Here is a 27,530-nt window from a genome sequence, read left to right on the forward strand (position 1 = left end):
TTGTAAAAGCCATACATTTAGACGGTTGTAGCTATAAGTTGACCTAAAAAGTATGTTGATGTGATGCTCAGAAAAAAATGTACTCAGTAGAGTACAAAGAGTATGCCTGGCTACACCTTTGCTCTGAAGGGTGATTTATGTTAAAATCTTGCAGGTACAAATGACAACACTAACCCCGGGATTCATGAAGCTCGACGCAAGGATGGCGTTAGCCTTGCGCCGACCGTGCGGCATAGAGATGGCGCAGCACCACCACATGAATATTAATGAAGGTGTGCTGCCGCAACGTCCACATGCATAAGAAACGTGTGTGAGTGCAGAGGGCGTGTCTAAGCACTGCACAGAGGCATGAACATGTCAACTGCAGATGCGCAACCTAAAATGCTGACTAATTCAGCCTGCCTCTAATAATAATCACACCCGTCAGTGTCCGTGGATACTCAAATGTATGCAAAGCATGCAAGTCAGTTTTGCAAACACCAAAATAAAAAGTAAATAGAAAGGCATGTAGCTGAATATTGAGTCCCCGTCCCTCGAACAAATGACATTTAAAACCCATGCCCGTATTCCATTGTAGTGTTGATTGTTATACCAAGTGGAAGCAAAAAGCAATGTGTTAGCACGCCGCTGCCATTTGCTAAGTCTAGCCCAATGGTTAGGGTTACCACCTGTCCCACTTTGTGTGGGACAGTCCCTCTCTGGGCAGTTGTGTCCTTACCAAAACCATTATAAATATTAAATGTCTTGCGATTGTAGGACATAATTATGTCCCATATTTTATGTAATAGTTCCATACAATACGTATTTCTGTATGTAAAATCCCTAAATGTTACAAGAAACAGAATAAGCAACTAAACTGCTACAACAATAAGCTTTCATTTAGGCATAATACTAAAGTACTATCCGTTGTACTGACCGTGGGTATGTGTTGGCCGGTAAAATCTGATGTGTTACCAGAAAATGTCCCATTCTGGTCATATGAAAAGGTGGCAACCCTACCAATGGTCAGAGCATTCACTCAATATCTGCCCATTCGCGGTCCAAGTCATCCTTGTCTGGATGGCCCAAAGATGAACGGGTATTACCCGGGTCTACCTACCATGTCATGAAAGATAAGTATTTGTGTGTACCTATGTGCGTGAAGTACAGCATGTGGAAGATCAAAAATGCTAGGGTAGTCCTCACAACCATATTGGTACCAGAGATATGCAGTGTACACAATATGTTCTGGTGGCTGTGCCATGGGCCATCAACCAGAGAAGGAATGGATGGTTTGTGTGGAATATGGGGGTGGGGGATGACGGGTAATGTAATAATTTGCCAAGGGGAGACTGGGTCGGATGCACAATAGGTGAACTGGAGGTGTACGAGGGAGCAGTGGGTGACTCAGAAAGAAAACCAAAGAACAAGCATTCACATCCTCAATACAACTTGACAGGCCATACTGTAGAACACAATCCCACAAACATATGAGCATTAAAATGTGTGATACACATGTACAGAAAAGTTACCAGCTCACACCCACATAATGGTCTGGCCTGAACTGAGCCATCCAACCCCAACACACCTGGATACATAACTGAATACCCATCATCCCTTCCACAGCACACCACCCCCCCTTCCTGAACGTCCACCAAAACCACCCATACTCGGGCTGCTAGCTTGGCGCAGCCATATCTGCACATAGTGACCCCAACTCATATCTAGTAGGCAGCCTCACCCTAGGAAGTCTCAGGATTGCAAACTATTTATCCCTTGCATTTATAACCCTACCTAATTTTCGTAAATCCAAAAGAATTGAGGTTATTGGTTGCCAAAATTTTTGGATATCCCTCATGGGATAAGTATCTGTTCTAAAGATTAGACTTGGTGTCACGACACAATGTCCAGTCCCGTAGACATCTGGACACAAGTTGTATGAGCAGTAGTTGTCCAAAACCCTGCTCAGCCTCCAGCCAGTCCTGCAGAACCTACAACCCAGGATTAAACACCTGACCGTGATGCACGTCTCCCCATGTGTATTATCAGGAATATATACCTTTCACATTTGCATAGCTACACATCACACATACATGAATATAAGTAGTTGTCAAGTATGCATCCAATTCATAAATATGTATACTTGCAAATGTAGACATATGCGTCTCAGAAACATATGATTAGTAACATGTACTATACATATGTACATCACCCGACTGTCACATTTGTTGCCAGTACTGTGGAATGGCTGTAGTAAAGTCATATATCCTAATTATTATCCATAGAGAATGTATCACGGATGGTTTAGTGGTAAAACCAGTGACTAAGGTGTTCCTGTTCCCGGGTCCAAGCCATGCAAGGGCTAATTTTATACGATGACCACAAAAGTGGCAGTCGGATATAGGGTGATTAAGGCGCTTTAAAGCAGACATAAGTAGGGTTACCACCTGTCCCACTTTGCAAGGGACAGTCCCTTTTTGGGCAGTTGTGTCCTGACCAAAATTATTAAAATGACAAATGTCCTGAGATTGTAGGAAATAATTATGTCCCATATTTCATGTAACAGTTGCATAAAATAGTTATTTCTGTATGTAAAATACCTAAATGTTACAAGAAACAGAATAAGCAACTAAACAGCTACAAGAATAAGCTTTCATTAAGGCAAAAATGTCAAGTTCTATCCTTTGTACTGACAGTGGGTATGTGTCGGCCTGTAAAATCTAATGTGCATCCCGAAAATGTCCCACTTTGGCCATTTGAAAAGGTGGCAACCGTAGATGTAAGTGGGTATGCAAGCATGTATGCACGGTGGTAAGTGGCGGTGATTCAATGGTATGGGAAATGTAAATAAGCATGTAGGTGTATATGCATGTGTATGTACAGGCCAAGATATATACATATATATATATATATATATATGAAGAATGAACACAGTCACAATATAGCAGGCATAACGAATGTGAAGGGAAACAGCAGCGAGGTTGGCCAGAAGTGAGCACACCTCTGCATCCTCAACCACAGGTAGGATGCTACAAGTGGAACTAACTATATCCCCGTGCTAAGTCTGACTTTCAAAGAGGTACAGGGCAGTCCCAGTCAACAGTCAGACAAGCCAAAAATTGGAAGACTAATTGAACACCCTGACCATGATATGAACATATGTCCCAGGACTATAAGCTTGGGACATCTGAATATACTTGGAGTGAGCCAACATACGGGACTTGTCTAAAGCAGTAGGGAATGGTGCATGTGTAGTAGTGCGGTTTTCCCAACAGGAAAATGGATGCCTGCTTTGTTAGTGAAGTGTTGAGGTGTGTGTTTGGGTAACTATGAACCATGGGTATACATATAAATGAAGCAGAACACCAATAGTGTAGTGGTTAGAGCATCCGACTATCGAGCAGACATTGCCGGTTCGACTGCAGCACACACCATTTATGATGCGTAATCCGTATACAAGCATAGCTTGCTAAATTTATGCTGTATGACGATATAATACCAATGAAATGTGAACTGGGGTGACGTATCACAGTAAGAATGTAGAAGGTTTTTGCGTGACGTGAATCAGCAGTTAAATGGAAAACTGCAGCTGAAAAGTGTTGTACTCACCCTTTGTCCAATGGCCCTTGTTCCGCCCAGCAACACAATAAACCACGTCAACCAGGCCCGACGCCAGGACCCTACACATCACAATCAATGTGATTTACCACTAAGCCACAGCAGTTATACCTAACGACGATGTTATCACAAACATAGCAGACAGCACAGTCAGTCAACAGTATGATCAATGTAATGAAATCATATAGATGTGTATGCATGCATACGTACACATATATATATATATATATATATATATTTATATAAATATATATATATATATATATATATATATATATATATATAGGGTAACCACCTGTCCCACTTTGCGAGGGACAGTCCTTCTTTGGGCAGTTGTGTCCTGTACAGTTAGTGTCAAATGGCAGATTTCCTGAGATTTAATGACAAAAATATTTCCTATATTTATGTAATAGTTGCATAAAACAGTTATTCTGTATCTGAAACACCTAAATGTTATAATAAACTGAATAAGAAACTAAAATGCTACAAGAATAAGCTGTCATTTAGGCATAAAAGTGAAATTATGTTCTTTGTACTGGCTGTGGGTATGCGTTGGCCTGCAAAATCTTGACGTTTGAACCAAAAATGTCCTACTTTGGCCATTTGAAAGGGTGGCAAACACATATATATATATATATATATATATATATATATATATATATATATATATATATATATATATATATATATATATATATATATATATATATATATATATATATATATATATATATATATATATATATATATATATATATATATATATATATATGAAACTACAGAACAAACATGGGAACAACAAAGCATTCATAATGAATGTGAAGGAAAATAGCAGCGGAACACCCTTATTATCTAGTGCTGACATAACAAGGCAGGATGCTAACAGTGGGAGTTACCTTGTCCACGTGCTAAATCTGACTTTCAAACGGGTACAGGGCAGTCCCGGTTCCTAGTTGGACAAGCCTAAACCCGAATGATCACATGAACACCCTGACAATCAAACACACGTATGTGCCAGGACTATAGGTTTTGGAGGTCTAAATGTACTCTGAGAAAGTCAACATGCGGCACGGGTCCAGAGTAGTAGGGAATGGCGCATGTGTAGTAGTGAGGTTTTCTCAACAGGAAAATGGATGCCTGCTGTGTGAATGAAGTGTTGCGGCGTGTGTTCGGGTAACTATGAACCATGGGTATACATATAAATAAAGAAGAACACAAATAGTGTAGTGGTTAGAGCATCCGCCTAACGAACAGGCATTCACGGTTCAATTTCAACTATAGCACATATCATTTTTATTGTGGAATGAATGTCATTCTGCTCTAAAGCCAACATTAAAACATGCAAAAGTGAATGTGTGTATCGCATGGGACTATTAACCAGATCCCTTCAATCAAAGTGGTACTGTCATAATGAATAAGGCACAAGTAAGCACAAATAAGCGGCAGTAAACATATGTAACACACTGTAAGCATATGCGAGTGTGCCTGCGCGGGTGTAAGCAGCACCCAGCATAGGAAATGTATATATGTATGTACAGATATATATAAATATATATATATATATATATATATATATATATATATATATATATATATATATATATATATATATATATATATATATATATATATATATATATACACATATATGTGTGTATAGATATAAATATATCTACATACATTATATATATATATATATATATATATATATATATATATATATATATCTATGAAGAATGAACGTCATAATAATAAAGCATACACAAGGGATGTGAAGGGAATAAAGAGCAAATATGGTATTATATAGTGCCGTCAGCGTATGTCATAAAAAGCTGCCCAGGAGTGAGCAGAGCACTGCTACTCACACCACATGCAGGGTTTTACCAGTGTGAGTAACATCGTTGAATTGCTAAGTCTACTTTACATACAGATGGAAAGTAGTCCATGCTGGGACCACCAAAAATTGTAAAGCGCAAATGGCCTTAATCCATAACCCCAGGCAAGGCACGTATGTGCAAATATTACATGGCGGGAGAGCCTGTGAACACACGAGGCAGGACAAAATATGTGTAGGGCTCCAAACACTCTGGAGAGGGCAATGTGTAAAGGTGTGTCATGGCTGCGATAACAAGTGGATAATGGAAGTTACTTGTGTAAATTCAACACGGGTGGGGTGGAGGGACTATGGGTATGAAATTATGGATCCAGGCGTGCCAGGGTTGGATGGCCCGGTTCTAATTGGACCACCCCGTGGAGGTCAGCTAGTTCGTAATAGGTATATATGCATACACACATGCAGACAACAATATATAGAAGTACATTCTGTGTAACACATGCATTCCATTTGTTGACATAAATAATAGGAATGTGCACATACAAACTTCGACAGTAGATGGAATAATAGGTTGTGCAGAAGAGGGACAGGACAAAACTGCTAGAATGGAGAGGCGTGTACAGTGTCCAAAGTCAGTGCTGTGCAGACGATAATCCAATGTGAGGGCTTCCCCACACATGGAATCCTTCCTGTGATCTGCCTGGTATGGCAATGACATGTATTTAACTGGTCTAATAGTAAAATAAATACACTGAACACATACATTACTAGGCTCCCATGTTGAACGTGTGCGATACCGCATAGTCATACATATTAATGAATTATAGTGTCATGTTAACGGGAGTAAAGATGTAATAAAGTCTAGAGTCTAATCCTGCCATAAACACTTGCGTGTCCCATGTGGGTCAGCCCAATAATAGCAAGACATATTCCTTTGGTTGCTCACGTCAACAATGTTTGTGGACTAAACGTATGGGAGGTCGGAGGATACATGGAGTGAGTAAACCGATGGGATGGCTCTATAGGAGTAGGGTGTGGCCAGTGTGTAGTGGTGTTGATACACTGCAAATCTGACAGGAGAATGGATGACAGAAGTGTTAGGGAGGCATTGGGGTGTGTTTGGGGAACGAGGAGCCATGGGTATATATGCATATGGAGTGGCACAGCATTAGTGCATTCATTAGAGCAACCCCCTAACAAACAGACATTCTCATACCGAATCACACTGTATCACATTCCAATTACCATCGGTAATCCGTACATGAACATATTGTGACATCTGTCCGCTGCATAATGTGCTAAATACCGATTACAAGATAACTAGAGTGAAGTGTCGGTGTCATAATGAATAAGGCACTAGTATGCTGGTGAAGCAGATATAAACACCATTACGCATGTGTAAGTGCGTATGAGCGGGGAATGTATTGGTTTACAGACACACAGATATATATATATCTATATCTATATATATATGTATATATATATATATATATATATATATATATATATATGAATATATATACATATATGTGTAGACATATATTTAGATATATATATATAAGGGTGCAGATATACATATACGTATATATATATATATATATATATATATATATATATATATATATATATATATATATATATATACATATATGTACATATATATATATATATATATATATATATATATATATATATATATATGTGTGTGTGTGTGTGTGTGTGTGTGTGTGTGTGTGTGTTTGTGTGTGTAGATATATAGAGATATACAGCTATGATAGGAAAAAGCACACAGGAATGACATTTCTTCACAGGCTATGGCAATGGAAGTGAGGAGCCCAGGCAAGACACATGACACATGCAGCATTCCCTTCCACCCCCCTCCCTACAGCCGGACACGGGAACTATACACGCAAGCAATGTAAAGTATCCACTGCTCCCCAGACCACAGGCAGGATACACCCAGTGGGGGACACAGTAAACCCGCGGATTCTAATCATGGAACACATACTGGAGCACCCCTTGTGGGAAACCCCAAAAATTAGCTAAACCATAGGAATGCGATAGATCATCCAGTTTGTCCGCGGTGTATACAGACTCGGAATACAAGGGTGGGTAACCCAAATTACCCATGGGCCAAGACAATTGTATTAAATGGGTCCCGTGAAGTGGAGAGTGGGCAGCGTGTAGTGGTGTGTCCAGAACCCACCAGGTCCCAGAGTAAGGATGGGTGCTGTCGAGAAGGTGAGGGTGGAGGAATTATGGGTAGCTACTTATGGGTCTAGGTGTGCAGGTGTTGGCTGATGCTGGCCAATATGGACAGCCCTAGGGATGCAAGTGAATGTGTTCATTAGGCAGAGGCGTCGCCCAACAAGCAGCCACACCCACTGCGAGATCCACTAAAGCAAAGTGCAATCTATATGGCATGGAACAGAATGACCAGATGTAGACGTATATAAGTAGAGCTTTGTGTGTGTATATGTACCCATGGCGAAATAGAGATATGCTTCTCCCTCGCCGTAGTACGAATGTATACATACAGAGAAAGAATACAGATACATACCCACATATGAATCTATACATATGCAGACAACCATAGACCCATATGTCGTTAGATCATATACATTATATATATATATATATATATATATATATATATATATATATATATATATATATATTTAAAAAAATATATATATATATATAGACAGCAATATATTAATATACATGTATGCATACATATATACTAATGTAAATATATATATATATATATATATATATATATATATATATATATATATATGTGTTACAGTAAATATACACATGCATGTACCTAGGATATGATACAGCAGTTATGGGTAACATATGTTCAGTCCGGACATATGTTGGTGGGAGGTCCAATAAACAAACGTCTACCCCCCCCACCCCCCCAGCTAGGCCAGTGAGACATACAGACACACAATAAAGGTAAATACACCACTGCTTCCCAGACCACCGGCAGGAAACTACCAGTGGGAGAGATCTGCAAGGTCTACACTTGAAATATGGACAGCGATGTCCCTTGTGGGACACCAAAAATTTAGTGATTGGAGCCAAGCTTTGTAATGATTGATGTGACCAGGCTGTAGATGTACACAGACCAGTAGGTTGTGCAAGCCTGATAACACAAGAGTTGACACAACGTACGACATGTGTCCTGACATGGTGAGAGTGTGCATTGTGTAGGGATACGTTTATACCCCATCTGAGCCCACAGTAAGGATGAGTGCTGTAGAGGAGTGGCAGGTAGGGGAACTATGGGTATGCGATTATGGGCCTAGGCGTGCAGGTGTTGGCAGGCAGAGCTGTATTAGGACCGCCCCATGGATGTAAGTAATATTCCAATGTGGGCATAGCAGATGCCCATACCTCCCAAACCTTAAGAGCACATCCACTGGATAGTCCGTAAACCATTGGGGGAACACATAGGGACCATACCATTGAACTGTCCCCGATTATCAGGGACATCTGTGATTACGAATCAGAATCTAACTCTGTCCCAACTAAACCCTCCTAGAACTAGTGATATTAGGAGGAAAGGTGGCAGAATACATGTAATGAATAATGACAAAATGTAAGAGTCATAAACAGCATGTACCTCAAGCAATGTGTATGAATACATATGCTCTGGGTCTGTCAATGTGTCAGGTTAATAGCACCAAACTTCTAAATGTGTCCCTGAGGTTGCTATGCAGTGTCCCTGATTCAGTGTTCATTCTTCCCCATTCGTATGAGAGGTCTGCTAGTGAGAGAAAGCGCATATTCCACCGACTACCTTAGAAAGATGATAAAATAATAGGGTTGGGGTTACCACCTGTCCACCTTTGCGAGGGACACTCCCCTTTGGCCAGTTGTGTCCTGCAAAATAATTGTAATTATGGCAAATGTCCTGTGATTTAGGACAAAGATTTCCTATAGTGTCTGTAGTAGTTGCATAAAACAATTATTTTGTATCTGAAACACCTAAATGTTATAAGAAACAGTATAACCAACTATAATGCTACAAGAATAACCTTTTATTTAGGCAAAACAGTGAAGTACTCTCCTTTCTACTGGCTGTGGGTATGTTTTGCCCTGCAAAATCTGACGTCTCTACATAAAGGTCCTATAGGGTTGCCACTTTTTCAAATGCCCAAAGTGGGACATGTTCTGTAGGAATGTCAGATTTTCCAGGACAAAACATACCTACAGCCGTGCATAGTACAGAATTTTATTTATTTACACAAATAAAAGCTTATTCTAGTAACATTTAAATTGCTTATGCTACTTCACATAACATATAGAGGTTTCATATATAAAATAACTGTTTTATGCCACTATTAAAGAAACATAGGATATAATTTTGTCCAGTAATCTCAGGACATTTGCTATGTCTTGATTATTTTCAAAGGACACAACTGCCTAAAGAGGGACTGTCCCTCGCAAAGTGGGACAGGTGTTAACCCTAAAGTCCCACCTTGTCCAATTGAAAAGGTGGCAAACCTATAATAGGCATGCAGTAGCATGACTCAGCCAACGGATGTGGCTCCCAAAACCCAATTACTTGTCTGTATTGAAGAGTATCGGTTCTCATGTATCAGCCAGATGGGAGCAGATTGTATGAGGAAAACACAAATATGATTAATTCACTGGACATGTTGCCGATTCCATACAGTCAAATGCCATGCCGTCGTCTAATGGGCAGCCATTTCCGATGCTGTAGTCATGTACTCCAATGTAATAGGCATCACAAGGTAATATTGTGATCCTCGCTCCCACCCAGGGGTGTGAGTGTCAGATGTAACCACCAGTGTCGGTGCATTTGCAAGTGCGGGAGTGAACGGTTGTAAGCCTGTTTGGCTACCAGTATGCGAGTATTGCACTGGTAAAGCAATGTAAAGGCTAACCGAGTGTAAGAAGCAGTAACCAGAGGTCAGCAGTGTTTAACACCGCGCAAACCCACACACACCCACTCCCAACTGCTTTAATGTGCCTTACTCCCTCCGTATCCAACGGCCTTATTCTGCCCTGCAACCAAATAAATGTCCTCTGCAAGGCTCGGAACCAGGACCCTGCACACACAGCTAATGTGAATTACCAATACGCCATGGCAGATATACAGACAATGGACAGTACCACAAACATATCATACAGCGCAGTCATTCAACAGTATAGGAATGTATCCCATCATGTAGATGTATATGTGAGTGTTTATGTCCAGCATATAGGTACATACATATATAGAGATATATCAGGAACATACCATGTGGCAACAAAGCATTACAAACAAATGAAACGGGAAACACCAGCGACATCTGTATTATGTAGTGGTGTTGTTCTATGTGATCTCAAGACTTCCTCAGACAGACATGTGTCAGTCAAACATGCAAATAGTTGTACATTGGCAATATACATCACTGTGCATGTAATGTACATTAACACAACAGTACCTGTTCACTCATTATGTGCAAACAGTACTCTTGCAAGGTGCTGTGTGCAACATCATCATCATGATAAAGGTAAGTGGGGTAACCATAGAGGGACCGGTAGTGTTGTGTGTACAATGGGGTCATCCTCATCACGTGTACCTGGACCATTTATGAGTGATGTGCATACCAGGATCATGCGCCTGAGGGACAGGGGTGAGGATAACAGGAGTATGTTGCAATGCATATTACAAGGGTTACATGTGTCCAGTGGGCACGTGTGTGAAATGGACAGCTACGTATAGGGCAGATATTTTCCTAGGAGACGATTGGCCTCATGTTTCCGTAGGTGAGGGTCGGATGTAGGGGAAGGAGTGTAGGTATAGCCGTGGAGGATAGTTAGGGTAGGATCACAGACATGACAGCATACAGGGTTGGTATATGACATATGTGGGGGGATACACCCCGGATGGGGATGGGTGTTCGGCATTCAGAAGCCCATGGGAACAGTGGGATGGAGGTCCCCAGCCATGGGCAGCTGCCACTGCACCTAAACAGCTGCAAAAGAGGCAGTGCTGGGGGCTGTCCAGGAGGTGCAGCATCACCCTGTAAATGTGACTCCGCCCTTAAGCTTGCGTATCTGGCTTCGGAATCCCTTAGTGAGCCCCCAACGCTACACGTCTGTGACCACATGACAGCAGACATGCACCTGTCTGGTCCTGCTCCCAGGGGGAACATGCTCCATCTTCAGTGGTGGTACCACCAGAAGGTGGTGCAGAGCCAACAAAGGCTGATGTCCAAGGCTGGGCCCCCGATGTGCCAGTGCCCGGTACCATGGTTAGCTGAAGTGGGACAGGAGGTTCTGCTGGGACCTCCCAGCCCATTCAGCCTATGGTGTTGCAGTTTAAACCCACATATGGCTTAGTGATAGGCACCAGCATACAGGATTATCTACAAAAGTATGCATAGATATCACCATCAACCCAACACAACATATGGTATACATTTACAGAGGGAGCACAACACATGCATATATACTGCATGCAATCTGTACAATGTGTAGTAGACGTGTGACTGCAGCTATGAACAGTTGCCCATTATTGGCTTGTCACTGGGAATCCCAGACAGTGTTTGTCGTACCACTGTTTCATGTGACACATGTCCAGTCAGGGATGCGATGGTAGTAACACATCCCTATCATCATGTACTGTCTGCAATCCTCACACTATGCTTCTGCTGTGCACAGATGTGTGTTCAGTGTGTAACACAGGAAACAAATGGTTGCATACACTGACCAATTCACAGATGGCCCTACAGATGGGGGTCCCTCACGAACAGAGTACTGTCATGTCTGTATTAAAACATGCAGAATAGCCATTACCACACACATGTTAAACAGGCAGTAGTCTCAACGCAGCATAGCTACACTTACATGCTATAGTCATGTGTGGCACATCACCCTCTTGTCTTTAGGCTATTTCCCACTGTGTATAATGTTTGAGGTACATCCAGATATCATATGTGATGCTGTGTCAGAACACCACATCCAGGTACCACTCACAGTGACTGTCATGGCCAAATACCAACATGTTTTCCCTAGATAGTGTACTGTGTTTATCATGCAAATGGCTATGGGAACACCATCACAGCTGTTCCACATGCATTCAGCTAGAGGAGGACTGCAATAGGTGCAGAGGCCATCACCTGACCATGTCCATCACTTACAATACACATGCTGCTGCTGAGCAGGTGTACTCCTTCACATCCACCAGAGAGTGTGTGGGTGGGACAGGCAAAGTACACCAGGGAAGGGCTTGGAGACTTAACCCTAAGCATCGTCTGCCACATGCCTAACAGTACAGGGGTCAAATCCATGACTGACTAGTCATTATTATTACATGTGCATGACGTTACTACATGTGCCACAAAGGCGACATGTTGCTGTGCTGTAAGAACATATATGTGTGTAGGTAAGCGACATCTGCAACAGAGATATAATAGACATACATTAGGTGTGGCACACATGGTTGTCCACGTGAACGGATGCCATTGTCACCACAACCACACTCTCTAATGGGCACGCATTGACACTCTTTGCCAGGGCCACAAATACACAACCTAACTACTTAGTTTTCCACACTGCAGTAATGCACTGGACTACATGCACCACAGGGGATATCTGGAGGTTCTATGGGCTAGGGCATGTGAAAGTGTTTGACATCTGTTGGTATGCCAATGAGGGTTATACTGGGAGTGACATTGGTTGGGAGCATCATAAACCATATGCAGGCACAAGGTGCCAGTACTGGCATGCATGTATGCATTGCTTCATGGGTGTGTAGTGGTTGGCTGTGCAAGATGGCTGTGCAAGGCTGGGTGAGGGGTAATCCATGGCATCACGTCACCTAACAATGGTGTACAGTGCAGGGGTGTAGTGTCTGCAATGTCCCACACAGATGGATACTGCATGATCTGCCCTGACATCCTGGTTACCAATGTGTATGGCCATAGCTTTGCAATGCATGCCATGTCTGTGTTTGATAGTCCTTCACATGGACATTGCCTGGGATGTGCATGTCCCACAATACTATACAGTGACATGTACAGGTGTACCTGGTTTGGCAGGCACATGTTGTGTACACAGCCTGTTATTCCCCGATATGCCAATACTGGCCTGGTATGGCAAAACCTGCTTATAGTGAGCAGGTCGACCCTGCACCTGCATTGATAGTATGATACAGGTATTCCCTGGTGTCAGTGGCATTGATCCATACAGGGCACATGTGTACAGCATTGTATAGCCTCTGTGGATCACATTTGATGGCACCACATATGTTGCAGGCATCCAGTGTGGAACATAGCAAAGGCACAATGTCCACATATATGTGCCTATTGTACCTCTGTACAGGGTGCCATGTCCCCTGCAGGCCACTGCATTCACACCATGCCTACTATCTGTCATCAATGTACATGGTACTAGCAACATAGCGGGATATCCTAGGCTAGTTTGTTTGTGCATGGCACATGGGTGCGGGACATATACCGAGTACTAGTAGGGTTGCATACTTTGTTCACCAGACCTTTTGCCAGATGTATGGGTATGGCTTGCCAACACAGTCCCGTGGCTGACTGACAGCTGTACTCCTTGTGAGGTGGCCAATGTGTCATAAGACGGACACCATATAGGAAAACTACAAAATCCGCTCCCCGACATGTCCAGTGGTAAGACACTCACAGTCACCTCTACACAGGCTCTGACAGACAAACACACACTTGCCATGTCCTGTATATGAACCTCTACCTACCATATCACACTGCAGCAATACATTTTTAGGGCATGCGCTACGGCGAATACTGGGTTGCAGCACGCCTACAGGTGTATAACTAAGTGGGTGACAACAGCAGGAATGACAAAGGTGGTCATGTGATTTGTACAGAGAGTGCATACTCTACAAAGCACTGTACTTGTCTCATGAACACAGACACACACACACACACACACACACACACACACACACACACACACACACACACACACACACATACACACTTGGTATGTCTGGGATTAGAGCACCGACCTAAGTACTTTAGCACATTACAGCATTACGCAGTTACAGAACGCGCTACCCAGATTACTGGGTTACAGTACTCCCAGAGGTGTATTTCTAGGTGGGTGACATCATCAGCCTTGCCAAAGGTGAGTATAGGAGTGGTATGGAGTGTGAGCAGTCTAAAGGCATTATTCAGTCTTCAGGCAGGCGGGGACAAACACACACACATACTTGGCAAGTCTGGGATTAGAACACTGACCTAACTACTTTATTACACTACAGCATAACGCAGTTACAGAACACGCTACTGACATTACTGGTACACAGCACTCCCAGAGGTGTACTTGTAGATGGCTGACATCATCAGCCTTACCAAAGGTGGGTATAGGAATTGTATGGATTGTGAGCAGTCTAAACATATTAGTCAGTCCTCAGGCAGACGGGGACAAACACACACACACACACACTTGGCAAGTCTGGGATTAAAACACCGACCTAACTACTTTATTACACTACAGCATTACGCAGTTACAGAACGCGCTACCAAGATTACTGGGACACAGCACTCCCAGAGGTGTATTTGTAGGTTGGTGACATCATCAGCCTTGCCAAAAGTGGGTATAGGAATTGTATGGAGCGTGAGCAGTCTAAAAGCATTATTCAGTCCTCAGGCAGACGGGGACAAACACTCACACACACACACTTGGCAAGTCTGGGATTAGAACACCGACCTAACTACTTTATTACACTACAACTTTACGCAGTTACAGGACACGCTACCAAGATTACTGGGACACAGCACTCCCAGAGGTGTATTTGTAGGGGGGTGACATCATCAGCCTTGCCAAAGGTGGGTATAGGAATTGTATGGAGTGTGAGCAGTCTAAACACATTATTCAGTCCTCAGGCAGATGGGGACAAACACACACAAACACACACACACACACACACACACACACACACACACACACACACACACACACACACACACACACTATGCAAGTCTGGGATTAGAACACCGACCTAACTACTTTATTACACTACAGCATTACGCAGTTACAGAACACGCTACCGAGATTACTGGGACACAGCACTCCCAGAGGTGTATTTGTAGGTGGGTGACATCATCAGCCTTGCCAAAGGTGGGTATAGGAATTGTATGGAGTGTGAGCAGTCTAAAAGCATTATTCAGTCCTCAGGCAGAAGGGGACAAACACACACACACACGCACACACACACACACACACACACACACACACACACACACACACACACACACACACACACACACACACACACACACACACACACACACACACACGCAAGTGGTGGGAACGGAACACCTACCTATCTACAGATCACTATTACAAAACTACATAGTTACGAGTCACGCCACACAGACTACACATTTCAAGGCTGTCATTATGACCTTCTAGGAATGTGGACATCAACAGGGATGCTGGCAGTTAAGATGTACATACCTGTGAACCTGTGTGTTTAAAGTAGGAATCCATCCTGACCTGGAGTATGCCCATCTGAGGAATGGATGACTACTATCACTATACAGGGTTACAATGGCCATGCCCATACACATAGAGGCACAAAGCTGACACAAGGTGTCACTGGGCATGCTCACACGCTTAGTAGTACAGGGCTGTTTGGAATGCACTATGTGTCCATCTACACAAGGTTATACTGGGCATGCTCATACACTTAGTAGCACAGGGCTGTCTGGGATGCACTCTGATTCTAAACATGGAAGGCCACAGTGGGCATTCTATTACAGCTAGACGTAAAGAACACATTGTAATGGACTCTGGTGTTAGTAGTTGTCATTGTTAGCAGGAACACTGCTCTACATATATCTGACACTGGTCTTATTCACAATGTCTGCTGCTGTCCGTCACCTTAGATGTACCATCCTATACCAAGCACAATACCACCACTCACAGTGATGTCTTGCTAGGAGTGGCAAATGCTTGACCAACACAATGAGCCAATGTCCTGCTGTAAGTACGAGATTGTCCAGTGTTTGTCATTCTGGGATGACATGACTGACAGTAGACAGGCCTTTGACATATATCACATGCATCAATGATTCAAGGGAGTGAGGATAATACCCAAGTTGCATTCACCCATATAGTGCCATTCCAAGGCAAATGTCCTAAACACAGGATAACACCCTGACACCTAGAGGACAACTGCATTGTATGCTTATGCTAACCAGTGCTAGATGTGTAGCGTCCATAATCACAACTGCTCACTGTAGATCCAACAATGGGGAGTACTGACATCTGTGCAGTGAGGAACACCTGCCTGAAGGCTCTGTAGTGCACAATAGCACTACCACCATATACCTCGGAACCAAACATGAAGGCCACACACATAGAGGCATCACAGATGAGTCAGGTGCAGGACACAGTGTCAAATGCTGCATTCTAGGCTGTAAACCTCAGACACCACCATGCCCTCGGCCCACCAACACACATCCATACATGTTGTAGGACATATAAGAGTACACCACCATGTGAACCTTGACCAGTGGACTGTACCAAGCTCTACATCAACTGTAGAGAGTACCCATGTACTGACACAGTTGCATCATGTGTTATGCAATGCAATGATACCACTGTCTGTAACCAGGTCAGCTGTACACATACCAGGGTCCCTCGATTATTTACAGCATTAGCAGATGACTGTTGCTGTGCACCAGTAAACACCCTCATGTTTGGATATGACATACATGTACCTGCCCTGGATATGTACATGCCACACACACAACATACATGTAAATAGCATAACTGTTGTCCTTTGTGCAGACAGGTGGCTACAGCCACTACACACATGCACTTGGAATGTAAGTCCATGGCTGCTGAATGCCAACAGTACATAAGGTGTGATATCAATGCTGACAGAGGTAACATTCCCTCTGTATTGGTCACCCATTACACCTATCATATCATACAACAGTCCATGTGTCATGTATGTCATTACACATGACCACCAATTGCAATGCCTACAAACATGCCCAAATGACAGGATTGTAGGACCTACACACATGTACATGTAGTGGTGTGCAATCAGATACCATGCATGTGCAGTTGCTGATGTATGCAGGTGACGTGTATCTTAGTACATCATGCAGTTGCAATGCAGCCTCAACATTGCTAACTGTATATGGTGATATGCTGAATGTACGGAAAGATGTACCTCAGGTATGGACAGATGTGTGGAAATAACTAAGTGGTGGGGCATCTTTGCAGATGGATGTTTGCTGAGGACAGCTCACAGGTGTGTCCCAAGTGGTCCTACAATAACCTGTGTATCCGGTAAGCAATGGTTTTGTTAATTGAATGGCATAACACACAACATAGACAGAGGTTGGGGTGACACCGACAGTAAATCACTTGACACTTATAACAGTTAAGACCTCCCATGTGCATATATCAGCACTGTTGCCAATGGACATGTCAGAACACTTTGTAATGCATGCAATACTGCTGTAAGTTTGTCATACATATCATGAGCTAGGCAGGTGTTTGATTCACAGTACTAGCATGTGTGGTTGCGTGTGTGTCCATATATGTCACATATGGTGGGGAATACATCTCAACTGTTACTCACTCTCCTGTACACTAGTGTAGACATCTGTACTGACTGCAATGTAAAAAGCAGGACATAGGCAGGGGCATGTATCTCACACATGTGAGGTAACTGTATGTGCGTGACATAGGTGTATTCAGTAGTGAATGCCACAGTGTGTGAGTGTGTGTGTGTGTGTGTGTGTGTGTGTGTGTGTGTGTGTGTGTGTGTGTGTGTGTGTGTGTATGCATGGCTGCCTGGTCCCTGGAGTGAGGATGTATGTTACCATACCGAACTGATAAGACCCCTCCCCCCATCCAGGTGATGCAATCTACTATCCGTGTTGATGTCCCCGATCTTAGACCATACTGTCTACCTGTACATGTGTATTCTCTGTGGCTCATTGGTGCACAGTACTGTAATGATGTTTTGCACACAAGCAAACTGTGTGTGAGTGTGTGTTACTGTGTCGGTGAATCCGTGAGTGTGTGGGTATGACTGTGTCACTGAATACATGTGTGTCAATACCTGAGTGTGTGGGTGCAGTTGTGTGTTGGCATCCTGTCATGTATTACTGCTTCCCAATGAGGCATCACACTTCCCACACTGGCCTCTACCCTTGTAATCAGCTAGACCGCTCTCTTACCTCACCACTCCATGTAACTGTACCTGTGATGTCACCCAGTATGGATGTCACGCCTGTAGCCATAGTAGCTTAATACACAGCTATCATGCTCTTGGATCAGTAGACGTGTTTGGAATGTGGGACATTCTCACTGTGATGTGGCAGCTACAAGGTGCATGCTGGTATATTCATACATACCTGTGAGTAGTCCACATTGACATATGGGACACTAACAGCCAACACTGACTTCCACCGGCAGGTGTAATTAGACCTGAAGGAGGAAAACAGAACATAATGACCAACATGCAGTTACTGTTGTTACACAAGACACATACTGTTAACAGTACGAAATACATTGTACACCTGTAGTACATGGTATGTCTGCTGCCTGTCAACAGTACTCAACAATTGTAAACTACACTTATCTTGCTAGTCTGTTCAACCTGTGCATCAGACCATATGAGCATGTCCCTGCACCGATGGTGTGGATGTCAGGGATGCAGCACAGGCATCATCATATGCACAGGGTGATAATATTTGCCAGAGGCCTAGGCTGCACCATTGGATGACATCATGTGTGTGGGTTAGGGCGTTTGATCTAATTGGGCATGTGTGGATGTTATGCATGTGTGTGTTGCGGTGCCCTACATATGTTTCCGGTGTGTGCGTGTATGTATGCACACAGTTCTGGCATGTGTCTGGCCTACACAGGGGTATTATTGACAGCTGTGGACTGTACAGGCCAGGTTTTACAGTTCACAGTGTCCGGCCATGGCCATGTGACCTGTGCCTGCCAGGGGTTGCACGGGCACTACCAGGCAGAGGTGCACATTGGGCTTGTCCACTGAAACCGTGTCCCTGTTGGGACCATCCAGGGCCACGTGCACGTGGCCTGCTGTGTCGTGGTGTAGACAGCACAGCACCAGCTGCACTGTTGCTGCTACCGCCACTATGGGAGCAAGCATGTGAGGTAGCTCGTTCACGTAGACCTGAAACAGGTGATGTAGCAGGCCTACGTCCACATGCCCAACGCCTCACCCCAACCAGATGTTCCAACACAGACAGCTCATGCTCGCAGATTGTCATGCCAAGGTCAAGGACTCCAACCATGTCACCCAATCATTTATCCAAAGCTTCAGCAATCTGCTGTTGAGCATTTACCATTGCCTGGATGTTGTTGTTTAAAGAATGGACAGCAGCCCTCTAAAGCCTCTGATCTTCTCTATTGTGCCATTCAGCACGTGCCTGTGCCTCCATTACAGCCTGAAACATGCGTCTGGTGACACCAGCTGCTGCGCTCTGTCTTGCAGGGGCATGTTGGCCAGAGGTCCTCCTACGAGCAGCACTGGCCACGTGCCTGTGTGGGGCATCACCAGTCAGTTGGCTGACACCATGGTGTGCAGGCACACCTTCCATAGCCCCCACACTTTCCTGTTCCAAGCTACCACACGCCAACTGTCCTTCCTCTATGGCCACTGGTGATGGAGTATGTGTAGGCATGAGATCTGTATGTGGGGATGAGGGGGATATAGGTGGAATGGCAACCAATGGCATAGATTCAGCCCCTGACAACCCTCCCTGTGCCTCAATCATACATTCATCATCACTGCTAGAGTCTGTGGGGACACTAACATCAGATGGACTGCAGGAGGGCAACACATCTACATCACCTGTGAGGGGCAGAGAAGAACTGTACATTACAATCTATACAACACACACACAGACACACGGACACACAGAAAGACGCACACACAGACAGACACACATAGACAGACACACACATAGACAAACGCACATGCAGACAGACACACACACAGACACACACACTATGGCACCCAACATGCATGTGATATGACAGAAGGCATGCAACATGCATGTGATATGGCAGACGGCATGCAGCACAGACAATAATAGTGGTAGTTATCATACATCCCTGGGTTGCACACAACAGCATGCATGTGTCATAGCAGAAGGCATGCAAATTACACAATCATAGTAGTAGTTAGCATACATCCCTGTGTTACACCATGTAGACCAGCACAGGTTAACAGTACACCTGCCTGATGTGTGGCATATGACCTTGACAATCACATATAGTATGACATGATCTGCTAATGTCTGCAATGACATGCATCCATGTTTAACACAATGGTGTCCTGTCAAATATACAGTGGGGTAATGGTGTCTCAAATGCAGTGTTGTCTGTCCGCCCTACCGATATACTGTACATTTAGCTGATGTGCATGGCCATTGCAGGGAATCATGAGGCGTCTCTATTGCTATACAGTGTGAGTTACAGACACAGTTCATAGCCATGACTGTGTTCAGATACAATACATATATACTGTGGAATGTGACCCACATCACTGAGGTGTATACACACTAAACCATGATGTGGAATGTGTGACACAGGTCTCTGAAGTGTATACGGATGATACCCTTGCACATCTGCAACCATATTGCTGCTGCCTGGCAACTATGACCAGACATGGCGAACTCGTCGGTACACCATGTCCCACATGACATCTGTGTACCACACACACACACACACACACACACACACACACACACACACACACACACACACACATACACACACGCACACACACACACGGGGCGCAAGGATGACATTTATGCCTGACACCAGCAAGGGGAATGTACTGTATCTGTGGGCTGATGTGGATACTGTACAGGTGACGGCTGTCATGTCGTGACACACTCAAGATGTTCAACACATCTTATGTGGTGGATTGATATCATGCCTACACAAGATGTGCACAGGCCTGTAGGATGTCTAGTGTTCCAAATTTGCAATATAACCATAGTTTTTCAGGATAGTTAGGCAGTGTTGCAGCCAGGCCACTAGATGTCATGGACATGTCAAGATAGCACATCACATTGTGTGACATTCATAGCAGGGCTATGATCCACACCAGTGAATCCTGTGGGCTGGCCATACTCCAGCTCACTGTGTAGTACTGTTTGTATTCCCCACATGTGCAGTTCTGATCTGTAGTACATGTCCCTACAGTGAACAGCACTTCCACCATTGTATGCACAGCTGTCCACACATCTGGCAATGACAGTTTGTGAGATTTTATGTCGGTGTTTCACATAGCTTGCAAGTGTTGCATATGGGTAGCCATTGTGATGCATTGCAGGTCTGACCTGTATAATGTGTCAGGACTATACATTATGTGTACATGTGGTAAATGGCCACATGGCAGATAGATCTGTGCATTAAGATGCTGATAAATAATAACAGTCTCACCTGCGATGGGCTGCTGTCACAGCGGAATACCAGAGGTACCTAAATAGGAGTAACACAGCAGTATGAGCATTATCCATGCCTGTATGATAGATACAGGGTGCAATGTGCATGTTAACACATACACCAGTACAACAGACTATACTATGGTGTATTCACATGTGTGCAAATACAGAGTAGCATACTATAGTATGTGGCATGTGTGTATACATGCCTTGCACATGATGTTACATTACATATTGTACAGTGACACATGCAACTATATGGAATATAGTTGTTATAGGTGCAGTAGTGACTTACCAGGCAACTCCAGGCTCGGTGGTTGAGAGACACCCACCTCCACAATATCGGCTAAGGCTTGTGGATGTTGTTCTGCAGGTGTCCCCAGGTTGGCCAGTAGATCCTCGGTACATGTGAGTGGGGGCTGGGTTGGTGGCCCACCACCTGTTGCACCTTGTAGCCTTGCACGCGGCATACCTGGAAGACATAATGATGGAGACAGGTCACAGTAACTCACAGAGACATACAGTGCTACAGCTGAACATACATGTGTATTGCATGTATTACAATTAAATAGTTGTATTTGCAAATCTACATGACACTGACACCACTGACATGTTTGTGTCACACGCATGTGACACTCAATTGTGAGTGGATATTATCACCATATATGTGTGTGTGTGTCACCTGATTACATTGCTCATACTCCATGCGGTATGTGTTTGCCTGTACTGGTGTTTCTACCTATCAGCACATGACTGGATGTGTCCACATTAATGTAGTTGACCTTGATGCTGTGTATATGTCACATATAAAGACTTACATTGCCTTATTGGACATGACCTGTGACCCTGCAGACTTGCTCATGGAAGGTTTTACATGTAAGTGTTTTGCCATATACATCTACACGACACTGTACAGCAATTCAGCATCCTGCCATGTATCACCTGTGTTGCACATGTGATACACATGGGACACTGGCTAGCCAGATGGTATTTGCAGGGATGGATATAAACTATAGCATGTACAGTCAAAGTCAACTAGTAAGCTATATGCCCTGGTCCATATATGAATCTAGGATGAAGGGTTACCTAGCTGTAGCCGACAGGCGGGTCTCTGGTGCCAGGTTGAGCAGTGCCACATAACTGATCCACAGGGTTAACGGTACATTTACCATGCGGTCATCACACCATGTCTGAGAGGGGGGCGATGTGCAGCTTTGCCGACAGGAATGCATAGTATGGCAGGACTATGTAAAGTGTATGGGACAAGGATCTGTCCAGCATGTGGTGATCTTAGTACTAGGAAGGTGGATGTCCATGAAGTATGTGTTTGAGATCAGGATGTATACGTGTAGCATGTCCAACATCACTGGATTGGACATGGATTTATCCAGGGTAGGCATCATGCTACATAGTGGAGATGGGGAATGGAAAGGCTGGTGTAGGCCATCGGAACATGGCCAATACCCCTTAAAAGAAATATGTGATATGATATGGGTCACTTGAGTGTTGTTTATGGCTGGACAATGATCTCTATATTCATGGACGGCACCCTGTCATGATTAGGGTTGCCACATATGACTACCTGACAGGTGTGGTGGTGTAACTATCACAGGAAAAACAAATGCCCAGCTGCATCACTTACACACAGTGTCCATTATGTTGACCGCTGCCTAGGTGGTAGTTCATGGGTACAGGGTTATTAACATAGGGGTGACAATGCAATATGTAGCTGTCAGATTGTGGCCATATGTCACACACCTCACCCACAAAGCCTCTTCTGTATGTTGTCCACAACACTCTGAGTCAGCTATTGCTCCTAGGTCATAGTCATTTGCATACTTCAATAGGCAGATGCCTTCTTTTAGTCTGTGTGGTATGGACTACAGTGAGGGGGAGTACAATTATTTAACCCTGTCTTACTGTAGCTGGCGCTGGTGTGATGTGCATGTATTATTCAGACACCTTCTGTAGTGTTGGTTCTGCCAGCAGTCCCATTGCAAAACACTCCTGTGACATAGGAATGTACATCTAGTATACTGAGTGTAGGTGGAACACAGTATGGGTGATGATGTCCTATAACCTGGCAATGTTATGATATGCAGTGTGAAATCAACCTTACTGTCATCTACATCTGTACTGCTGACATCAAATAATTTGATCAAGGTTCATGGCCTTTGAGACCAGACTCAGCAGGGTAGTAGTGCAGTACTTCCCATTATCAGTGGTGTCTCCCCCTTTGTGGGTTGTGATACCTGTTGGTGTGCACCATTCAGTGTGTACACAGCCTGACATGAAGCTATGTTTTACATGATGTGTATGTGGAGAGTAACTTGTTTTGCCATGTGTGTATGATACAACCTGGGATGTGGACAGGTTTCATGCATCCTGAGTGCAGCTTGTACCTGCATAGTTGTGGGTACAGGGGCTCTGTAGTGTACAAGGATATATGATTGTGTACCTGTTGGGGGGGACAGTTTGTTTATGTTATCCAAGACCCTATCTGGACTGCTTATTCATGCTCAGCACTTGTTCAGAACTTGTAAGCACTACGTAAGCTACTAATTACTATAGCACTCAATCTTCCTCATTACCTAGAGGTAAACAGGTTTTGTACGTACTTTTCTCAATTGCTTAGAGTACTATAGCTCTTGTACTCACTTTCCTCAGTTATCTAGGGGAAATTAGTTTTATATTCAGGCATGTCCAAGGGTCAGCTGCCAGTGTTCTCTCCTGTCTATCTGATGAATCTGGAAATCTTGAGGCAATGTAGACATTGCCTCATGTACACAGACAACCCTCTCCACCTACCACCCAACACTACAACCTGTGAGAGATGCACTTCTCTAGCCAAACTGGAGGTAAAGCTCTCTCCAACCAAGACTGACCCTGACAGTCATGTGGAGAAGGTAAACATTTGCACCACTCCACAATCATCACATAATCTCACTGAATCTACACCACCATAATCCAGACATAGTAACACAAAAACATTCACGGAGGCTCTCAATAATAATCTGTCTAAGCAACAGAGACCTCCAAAGTGGAAACGCAAGCAGCCTCCATCCCCCAACACAACCCCAATGGCACATAGCCTACAGAGTCAGTGTGCCACACAACCACAGCCAATAAGGCAAATCAACGTACCCAGCACACTAGTTATAGGTGACTCTATAGTCAGGCACACTGATGTCCCACTCACCAGGCTAAACAAGGAGAAGGTTACTGTCAGCTGCATGTCAGGTAATAGGATCCGCCACATAACCCACGCACTCAGGTCACTCCACAACACGCACAGACATGACTCTGTCATTGTCCATGTTGGTGTGAATCTGAGACGTACCTCCCTGGACTACCTGAAAAGAGACATGGAAGAGCTCTCCAAACATGTAGGCCAGGCAGGTATGACCCTAGCCCTGTGTAGCATTCTGCCATCGCCCAGAGTGATACCGCAGTACGAGGACAAAATGATTGACTTCAACAATTAGCTAAGCTTCTGGTGTCATTCTAAGGTGATCCAGTATCTGTCTGCTTGAGATGACATGGTCGACAGACCACGATGCTTTGCCACAGATGGCCTGCACCTGTCGCCCCTAGGATTCCGGATACTGGCTAAGGCTCTTGCTGCCCCTATAGTGCCTTCTTTAGGCAAGGTTCACATAACATATTTACCACAATAACAGGAACAGGCAAGCACAAACTGAGGGCAATGCTACTCAATGCTGGAAGTCTAAATCTCGAAATGCACTCACTCGAGGCACTCCTTGTAATGGAGAACATCGATATCTGTGCAGTGACTGAGACCTGGTTCAAGGCTCCGGAGAGCACCCCTGCACTACAAGGCTAGAACTCATAGCACACTTTTCGGCCATGTAACCTGGACCGGAACACCCAAGGCGGAGGTGTGACCATATTCATTAAGGATATCCACCCCTCCAGGCTAGTTGCTTAGCACAATGCATCCAAGGTTATCCAAGGGCAACTACCTCTGGGCTAAACTGCAATCCAAATCATAGCTTGCTACAGAGCGCCTACAATGCCCCAAAATTCCCACTCCTCTTTTCTTGACGTACTGGAAATTATTAGGGTTCAACCAAACACCCTACTAATGGGCAACTTCACCTACTCCACCATTAACTGGGAAAACTACTCGTGTACCAGCTCATTAGCTCAACGCTTTCTGGAATTCATAAACACCAATGCCCTGGATCAACTTATCCACACACCCACCAGGGACAACAATATCCTAGACCTAGGTATTACCAACATGAGTGACTGGTGTTCCACACCTGAAGTCAACTCCTCGTTGGTCCGATCCGACCATAAGCTAAACACCCTTGACATCCAGATCCCGCCCCCACCCCCCTTTAAGGGAACCACAGTATAATATGTCTATAAAGCCAACTTCATGCTTCTTAAGACAGACATGGTGAACTTCATGACACCCATGTAGATGGACAATACAGTTACAACTGCTGAATCCTACACAAATGCACTCTATAAGCACTTACATGACTGCATGGATCATGCTATCCCAAACAGAACCAAGATGCTATACTCCTAATTAAGGAAGCCAAATTCTGGTGGTCCCCAGCCATAAACAAACTGCAGAACAGAACAAAGTCACTGTTGCAAAAGAGAGTACAATCCCGTGTGTGGAGGAGCTCCCTCGTCAGCCTCAGTAAGAAGCTGAGATCCCTTATAAGATCCTCCAAAGCTAGCTATGGAAATAAAACCACCACTAATTCCAATGACAACCACAAAGCATTCCATAGCTATGTCAAATATCTCAATGTCAACATCCAGATATGCTCTGAGTTACAGCACAAAGGCACCAACATTACAGAACCAACTGATATTGCTATCATCCTGGCAGATAGGATCAGTGCTACCTTTCCCCCGTCTCACCCCCTAAAGGGCACATATCTATACAGGAAGAATGCAGAGTCCCTGTAATCACAACTATGCAGATAAAAGCTGCACACTCTAAAGCCAATATCACAGCATCCAGTTTGCCTTGGTTAAGGGCAGACCATGCCTCCTAAACCTGGTTGACTTCTTTGAGACAGTTACCAAGGCATTAGATGAGGGTAAGGAGGTCCACACAACCTACCTTGATCTCTCAAAGGCTTTCAACACCATTCCCCATTCTGGTATTATCGACATACCCATCCACCTGAACATTAACCCCTACATTATGAGATGGTTTGCAAAGTGGCTCACGGACAGAACACAGACAGTTGGAGTTGCATACCCTAGGCCCGACTGTAGACCAGTTACAAGTGGCATCCCCCAGGGCTCAGTCCTAGGACCCCTCATCTTTGGTATATACTTTGCTGAGGTACAGGCAAAACAGGAGGGCTTTGGCTGAAAAGGTTTGCAGATGACTGCAAACTAGGGGCCATTATTGTTTCCCCAGCTGATACAGACACCCTACGGAAGGGTCGCACTGAGACGTACACCTGGTGTCAATATCATGGCCTCAAGCTGAATTCCACAAAGTGCACAGACATCCCCTTTGGATAAAACCAATTACCCATGGACTACCACATAGGTGCTAGTCCCCTACATACAGAAAAGGTAATAAGGGATCTGGGAACCCCAGTAGATAGCAATCTCTCCTTCGATAA

The 27,530-nt window shown here is 44.1% G+C and overlaps 1 protein-coding gene across 1 annotated transcript in view; it reads left to right on the forward strand.

The window, feature by feature from the left end:
* LOC122815596 (serine/threonine-protein kinase 33-like) overlaps window positions 1-27,530 on the forward strand; it is a 1,042,607-nt gene that overhangs the window by 428,978 nt on the left and 586,099 nt on the right. The window lies entirely within an intron of this gene.

This window comes from Protopterus annectens, chromosome 11.part0 (genome assembly GCF_019279795.1).
Source record: "Protopterus annectens isolate FY-2018-M chromosome 11.part0, PAN1.0, whole genome shotgun sequence".
Taxonomy (NCBI): Eukaryota; Metazoa; Chordata; order Ceratodontiformes; family Protopteridae; genus Protopterus; species Protopterus annectens.